Source organism: Chinchilla lanigera, unplaced genomic scaffold (genome assembly GCF_000276665.1).
Source record: "Chinchilla lanigera isolate Chin_1 unplaced genomic scaffold, ChiLan1.0 scaffold00072, whole genome shotgun sequence".
In the NCBI taxonomy this organism is placed as follows: Eukaryota; Metazoa; Chordata; class Mammalia; order Rodentia; family Chinchillidae; genus Chinchilla; species Chinchilla lanigera.
In genome coordinates, this window is record NW_004955473.1 from 3,035,313 (window position 1) to 3,043,622 (window position 8,310).

Genomic DNA, 8,310 nt, shown 5'->3' on the forward strand with positions numbered 1-8,310 from the left:
TGTGAAAAAAAGACACACGTGACACTCATCCCATTACTGACATTCACTTGATCCCTAACTCTTATTAAAAGCCTTTTTGAACATTACTTGGACATGGGAAAACCCATAAACAAAAAGGCTTGATCCGTATGCCACTGATGGCTGCCATGTAATTCTCACATTTAAGTAAAAACACTACTTTAGGTTATCAAGCATTTTCTCTAACACACCAAAACTGTGATGACCCTCAAATATGACCCTCATATAAAACCACCATTTGTCACTAACCTTTGCATCACATCTACCACTCAGTCTAATCTTCCCATCATTCCTGATAACATTTTCCTATGTGTTATTTAAAGACTCCATTTTCTAAAGTTATAAAATAATGTAATAAATCTGTAGATCTAATTCTTGCGCACCTGATTTCATCCTAGTCCTCTATATCATTCCATGTAAAACTAAAATTAACCATAGTTATAAAACATGTGAGGATTGAGTAAAATCAGTATTCTCATGTACTGAGTACTTCCTGACAACCCCTGGATTCACACCTCAGAGCAGACCTTTGCTCTAATCATGGCCCTCTTTCCTTGGAATATCACTTATTTTCAAAAGGACAATGAATGTAAGAAAGAGAAATCTGTTGTTCTAAAAAAAAAAACCCTCTTTTGTTACAGAGTAACGTGCATCAAAGTTCAGAAAATGAAAGGGGGATTTTAACACTGAGCCCAAATCAGCACAGGTGCCCAATAATTGATAAGTGAGTAGAAATGAATATACAGCTTCACTTACTAAATGGTTGCTTTCAGCTACTGCTTTCAAAAGGGACATTTTCTGTAAATACCTTTGTTGGTATTTGTAGCCATTGGTGGATATATTCCCATTAATGCAAATGAGAAAAAAATCGTTCTGGTAAAATGAAATGAGAATAGAGATTTTAATGAGTATGTGTATGAGTACACAGGTGCTTACCTCTTCTTCCCTTGTCCTTATTTCTTTTCCTCCTCTTATACTCCCCCTGAACTGACATTTCTATTTTTTGTCACTCTGCACCCTGTCTTCATAAGCGTGTGTGGCTGACTGACAACTAATGGTCAACTTGTAACCCCCAGCTGAAGTGAGTAAGCGTGCTGCTGGGTATGGGAGGCCCACCTGATGACTATTGCCAGCAGCATAAGAGGCAGAACTGGAGAAGATGTAGTTAGGCTGTTGGCAGCTGGTAGAAGCTGTAAGGAGGGATCAACTTACAAGGAAGCTGTAAGTTGCTGTGGAGGAGCTCGTCATGCTGGCTTTCCTGATGAACTTGGCTGTTTTCATCCTCCAAGGAGCTCGGGACCTTGTTGGCACTGAGAATAGCTTCGGTTCACTTTGAGGGAGCTCTGGTCCTCAATTTGAGCATCGCTTCCTGGCTCCGGGGGGGAAGATGGTGCACTGCCAGTCTCCTGGAGAAGCTTGCTGCATTGGCTTTCCTGATGGGAACTCCGCTGTCTTCACCATCAGAGGGTCTCGGGACTTCACTGTTGCTGAGGATGGCTGTGGTACTTCTCAAGGGAGCTCTGGTTCTTATTTTGAGCATCACTTCCTGGCTCCAATGTGGATCCCTCATCCTGCTAGCACAGATCCTTCCTCCTGCTCACACAGACTTCCTAGATTCCACCACTGATCTTTGGGCCTCCCCAGTGCAGATTCATGAAACAGGCCTGCATGAGATATTGTTATGAGCTGTAGGTCTTCAGCTGGACTCATGCAGGACAGTATCACGGGATCCAGGCCTTTAGCTGGATTCTTGGTCTCTGATGTATGGACAGATTTTCTGCACTCTGTTGACATGATTCTTTGGGTGACTATTGTAAATAGTCTTATAAAATATGTGTCCTGTATTATGTTGTTCCCCTTGCAAAAAAACCCAAACCACTACAGCCTGGCTGAAGAGGAGGCATCACAACCATTCTCCAGTCTTCCTTCCTTGGGACTGCAGGTGGTTCTTAGTCTACAGATGTGCCTATTTGCCACTCAGGGCAACATTTGGCTGTGAAATTCAGAAGCCAGAGATTTAAAAGGCATAACAGAGTCTGCAAACTCAGTATCTTGGTTCTATTGTTCCCAACTTCATTTGACTCCAGAGTAGACCTGAACCAAGAGCCCAGTGGTCTCTTACATTTACCTGTGTTTCCCCTCGTCTCAGCATGCTGTCTTTTAAGAAATCAAGACATGAAGATAGAAAGAAGTTTGAAGTCCGGGAGGTGCCCCCTTGACTGTGTGTGACAGTGCTCATAAGGCCCTCCAAAAAGGGCCTCTGCCCCCTATCGAGTTATGATTTCCATTGGTTCACAGTAAGGCTATGTCTATAGGCAAGGTTATAACTTGTGTCTGGATGTCATTCTACTATACTTCTAGGGCCTGGCCTAATATGAAATTCTAGTGTGTTCTGTCCTGTGTTTACTTCAGAGAAATTGTGTTCATGGAGAAGTATAATTTAGACCACAGTGAGGCTTCTAAAAAATCTTCTTTTCCTAAATAGAAAAAATTGACAGAGTGTATCTTGGATCCTAGATATAGGAAGCAAACTCTTTCTGTAAAGAGACTTGTAGTGAATAACTTGAGATTTTCAAGCTATATATGATCTCTGATACATATTCTTTATTTTTGAAGTAGCCTTTCTCCACAGCCATTCTCCACTTTTCCTTTAAAGTATCCTTTAAAAATGCAAAAACTTTTCTTAGCTTTTACGCCTTACAAATACACAATGGAAAGGATAAACCTGAGTCATTTGAAGGAAAATGGATGCACCTTGATACCACAATGTTAAGTGAAATAAATGAGACACACAAGCTTAAATGTCATATGATTTCTCTTATATAAGAAACCCAAAATATAAATAAAAAGCAAAATAAAATATAGATAATAGGCAAGGAGGTGATAGACCTTTTGCAAAAGGGAAGGGGACCAAGAGGTGGAGGGAGGGGGAGAGAGAAGAAAAGGGGATGACAAAAAAGAGTTAAGATGCGCTACATACAGGTACCAACTCCCCACAAGGAATGTCATCATTATGTACTACAAACATGTACTAAAAAAATACAAAAGTGTGTGTCACTAGCCAGACTTACTATGAGGGCGGCAGTTTGTGGGTCATTCTGTTTTAGATCTGCATTATCACTTCTCAAATCCATCAAAGCTCTCCCAAATCTCTTGGGCTTTACATAAGGTTCATGATGAAATTCCCTAGCTGACTACCCAAAAAGAGACTACAGAATTGACAGTTGTGTATGGAGTGAGAGAGCAGTAACATTTTATTTGTGTACATCAATACCCAGTAGGCCTAAGGCCACACATTAAAAGGCAGTCATTTTCCCCTATAGACTTGAAATGCTGCCACGGTCACATATTACATGTTTTATTCAAAAAGCTATGGCTTGCTCATCAGTGACTATGGAGGCTTAGAAGATAGTGTAACATCCTCTTGAAAGTGGTGAAAGAAGCAAGAAATCAATCCACAGGTCTGTATTTATTGAAAATATCCTTCATGGATGATGGTGAAATACATGTTTTCAGACCAAAAAAGTAAGATTCTTTGGCAGCTGCAGACATACACTAAAATAAATTACAAATTTTACAGCACATTTTTCAAGTTGAAGGAAAATAATCCTAGAAGGAAAAACCAGTTTTCTAGAGCCAATAAAGGACATCAGAAAATGTGAGTATCTATGTAAATATGAAAGACTGTATTTCTAGTTAGTTCCTTTAAAATACACAGGAATACTTAAATGAAAAAATCATGACATTAACTGTTTGTAGTTGTATGTAGATGAATTACAGATGGTATTGATAGCATAAAGGACAGTAAGGAATGCTAAATTGACCTATATTGTTGTAAGGATATACATTTTGCTTAGAATGATAAAATATCAAATCTACTTAACTTGTGAAATGTTAAGGAAGCATAATCTCAGAGTAGCAACTAAAAAATAGCACACCTATGTAGCCCAAAGGCTAACAAATAATTTCTGATGAATTCTAAGTATTAAAATGTTCAAATACTGGAAACAATGGAAAAGTAAATACAGGAACAAAAAACAAAGGTGAAAAACAGAGTAAAATGATAAAACAGTAATTTTAAATTCAAACATATTGATAAATACGTACATTATCCTTATGTATTAAACACTGCAAATAAAAGTCAGAGTTTTTCTGATTGAATGCAAAAACAAAACCCAATCACACTCTACATCTAAAATGGGGAGTATTTATTTATTTAGAGACAGGGTCTCACTGTGTAATCCAGGCTGTCCTTGAACTCACTATACAGCCCAGGCTGGACTCAAACAATTTTCCTGCCTCAACTTTCAAGTTCTGGGATTACGGGCATGCATTACCACACCCAGCAAGATATAGATTTTAAATAATCAGCTTTAGATGTGCATTCAAATTCCATGTGAATAATATCATTTATGAAAACATTATATTTCTTCCATTCTAAACTTCCACTTTTTTCTTTTCCTATTTTATGGGCCTCCTAGAACATCCCGTGCCATGTTGAACAGAAGAGGTGATAGAGTAATTACTTGCTTTACTCTAGATCTTAAGGAGAAATGTTTGATTTTTCACTGTTAAGTATATTAGTCAAATATTTTGCTCAGCCTTTATCATATTGAAGATGCTCTCTTACATTTCCAGTTTCTGTTATACCAGAAATTTTCTGTTCAGAGATCAGGCTTTTGGAAAGTGATTGGGTCCTGGGTGCTACTCATCAGTGGATTAGTGCATTGATGAGTTCACTATGCTGTGTGGAGGTGAGGCCTGGTTGAAAAAGGGGAATCACTGAGGGTTTGGTTTGGTTTGGTACCAGGAATCAGACTCAGGACCTTGCACTTGCCAGGCAGATGCTTATGCCACTAAACTGTATCCCCTGATGGTTTTTTTTATGTTTTTATTCATTTATTTTTTTTGTTTTGTTTTGTTTTGTTTTGTTTTGGTTTGGTTTGTTGAGACAGGGTCTTGCATGTAGTTCACACTGGCCTTGAACTCACTATGTAGCCTAGGCTGACCTCAAACTCACAGCAATCCTGCCTCAGCCTCCCGAGTGCTGGAATTACAGCTGTGTGCCACCATGCCCAGCATGCAATGCCTTTCCACCAAGCAATTTCTGCCTTGGAGTCCACTGATTATGAACTGAAGCCAAGGAAACTATGAGCCCAAAATATATCTCTCTTCCTTTAAGTTGAAGGTGTCAAGTATTTGTCACAATGACAAGAAATCTGATTAATACAGACTATGTTACTAAGAGTAGGGTCATTGTTGTGACTGTGCCTGACCATGGTGTTCACAAAACTTTGGAATTGGTTTGTAGGAAGAGTTTAGAAACATTTGGAGATGCCAACAAGACAAGCCTTAGGATGCTACAAGCTGAACTTGATATGCAATGCTGGTCTGAGCTCAGAAGACCAGAATGCTGATAGGAATGAATACAGTAAAGGCCAGGCTCAGGAGGTTTCAGTTGGGCACAAGGACTCCATTGGCAGTTGGATTAGAAATCATGTGTCTTATGGCCTGGCAAAAAAAAAATTTGTCTACATTTAGCCCACGTCCTGAGACTTTGTGGGATGAAATGTGGCAAACTAATGAATCTAGTGGAAAAAATTTCAAGGCAGTCCTATGTTCAATCTAGCAGAGGAAATTTCAAGGCAGGCTAATGTTCAGGTTGTGGCACAGGTAATTCTGACTGGTTTTAGCCATATTTACAGTGAAAATTAGGAGCAAACAACAGCTGAGTAATTTGAAAAGTTTGCAGTTTTGTCAGAAAGGAAGCACCTGCAAAACTGGGACAAAAGAGACCATGGTTGCTAAAAAGATTAGTATATCAGTCAGTGTTTACTACAGAAACAGATATAATACAAGATATACAAACATGTAAGAATTTGCAGATTGGTTTATTATAGGAGCCCACAGAGTTGAGTGAGGAAGAGTGCAAAAGGTCCCTCTGCACACTGGAGATCTGAAGGATCCAGTCAAAGGCCTGAAACTGCATGTAGTGTCCCATGCGAGTCCATATCAGGAGGCTGAAGAGTCTGCACTGGAAGCCAAAAGACAATGTCCAAAGTGAAAGCAAAGACTGAGGCTCCTCTGAAGAAGGCAGAAGCAAGCTTTCCTTGTTTCCTTTTTATAGCATTCTGGCACACCTAGAACTATGCTGAGCCAGTTGAGTTGGGTGTTATTTACTCAAGTTGACAGAATCAGTCAACTATCACAATTAGCATTAAAAAGAAGTCAAGTACTTTGTGGGGTGTGGAGATACCTTGAGGGCATCTGAGGAATCAGCAAGACCCAACCCACCACAGACCCAAGGGTACAAAACTAAATCTTTCATTTTAGAAGAAAGTTCCCAAAGGAAGTGTATTATGGAGTTCAGCCATCCGTATACTGAGGGGCTACTGAAGCCATGGTGCAAGTGGGTGGGCCCAGGCACTACTCGAGCTGGTGGTCAACCTTGGCATTATCCACCTAGTGCTCTTTGTAAGCATGCAGAATGTAACTGTTGTGGAGTCCCAGAGGCTTACACTGAAATTTCAGAAAGACTGGGAAGCCAGGAAAAAAGGTGTGACAAAGTCATGGTTCCTGATAGAAGTCCCTGAAAGGGTGATGTATGCAGCTGTGAGAGTGAAGCTTAAGGTGCAATAGAGATCCCAGGAAGTTGCAGATATCAACAATATGGAGTGTCTACTGAGGAAAAACTGGATACCAGTGGAGCCAGCCCAAGACAGGCTATGGGGGCTGCAAACATCATGGTTAGAGGGATGGAGTCACCCAGGCCCCTTGGACCTCACATCTCACCACAACTTACCCTTGGTGCTGGGCATGGAGCTACAAGATTTAATATTTGCTCTCCTGGGTTTCTGTTTTGCTTTGATCTGATTTCTGTCAGTTTCTCTACTTCCCCCTTTTGGAATAGAAAAGTCTACACTGTCTCATTGTATGTTGGAAGCATTTAACTTTCTTTTTTATTTACAGGGGTTCACATCTAAGAGTTTTCCTTGAGTTTCAGAGGTGACTTTGGACTTGGACTTTTCAGCAATGCTGAAACTGATAAGACTTTGGTTACCCTTAGAGAGGAACTATATGCATTTTGCTTAATGAGATGAATGTGAACTTTTGGGGGCATAGGAGAGAAATAATTATGTTTAAATCTAAAATACCCCCAAAAGTATCATGTTCAGAGGTGAGCCTTTTGGAAGGTGATTGCATCATGGGGGTACCATATTCATTAGTGAATTAGACCACCAATTAGTTTGTACCTAACTGTGCTGTTTGGAGATAGGGCCTGGTGGGAAAAAGTAGGTCACTGGGGGCATAACCTGGAAGGATATATTCTTGTCCCTGGCTCCTCCCTTCTCCCTATACTTCCTGGTTGCTATGAGGTGAGCAGCTTTCCTCTTATATGCCTTTTCACAATGCCTTTTCTGCTTCAGAGCCAGCCAACCATGAACTGAACCCACTAAAACTGTGAACCAAAATAAACTTCTTTAAACTGTGGGTGTTGGATATTTGTTCCAGCAACAGAAAGTCTAACTAATACACTGAGAAGTTGTTTTTAAAATCATAATTAAACACCAGCTACTGGCTGAGTTAGGAGTATCCCAAGTTTAGACCCAGCCTGAGCAATTTAGCAACTTAGTAAAACTGTTTCAAATTAAAAATAAAAAAGGCTAGAGATGTAGCTCAGGGTGAAGGTCCTGAGTTCAGTCCCAAGTACTTCAAAGAAAATCATGATTGATATTTAATTTTGTCAAAAACATTTTTCTATACAATGTGATGTTATTTTTTATTTTACTTAAAGAGAAAAGAACAAAAGCAAATTAACAAAAACAAAGACATAAACAAAACAACACAAAAATAATAAAAATGATACAGAATTTCAAACAAGGTGATAGGAAATTAACAATGGATGTTGTATTACACGTTGTTATCTTCAAATTGGCTACTCAGGTAAACAAATATAGGCATGTAAGATTGATCAAACAATTAAACACTAACTGCTCCATTCAATAAAGCAATAGAAATTAGTAGTACAATTATTTAGCTATCTTGTATGTATATATATTTTTTTCCTTTCCTTTCTTTCTTTTCTCTTTTCTGAAATTTCAGAAAGACTGTTGAAGACCAGCAAGGATTGCTTTTAAAATCCACAGGAAACAATGAAAAATTATTCACTGCACATTTAATAAAACTGCAAAATATAAAACATCATTTGTCTTCAGCTTCTAGTTTTCTATTAAATAGGCCACTTTTTTTTTTTTTTTTTTTTTGGTTTTTCTCCGGTACCGGGAACCGAAC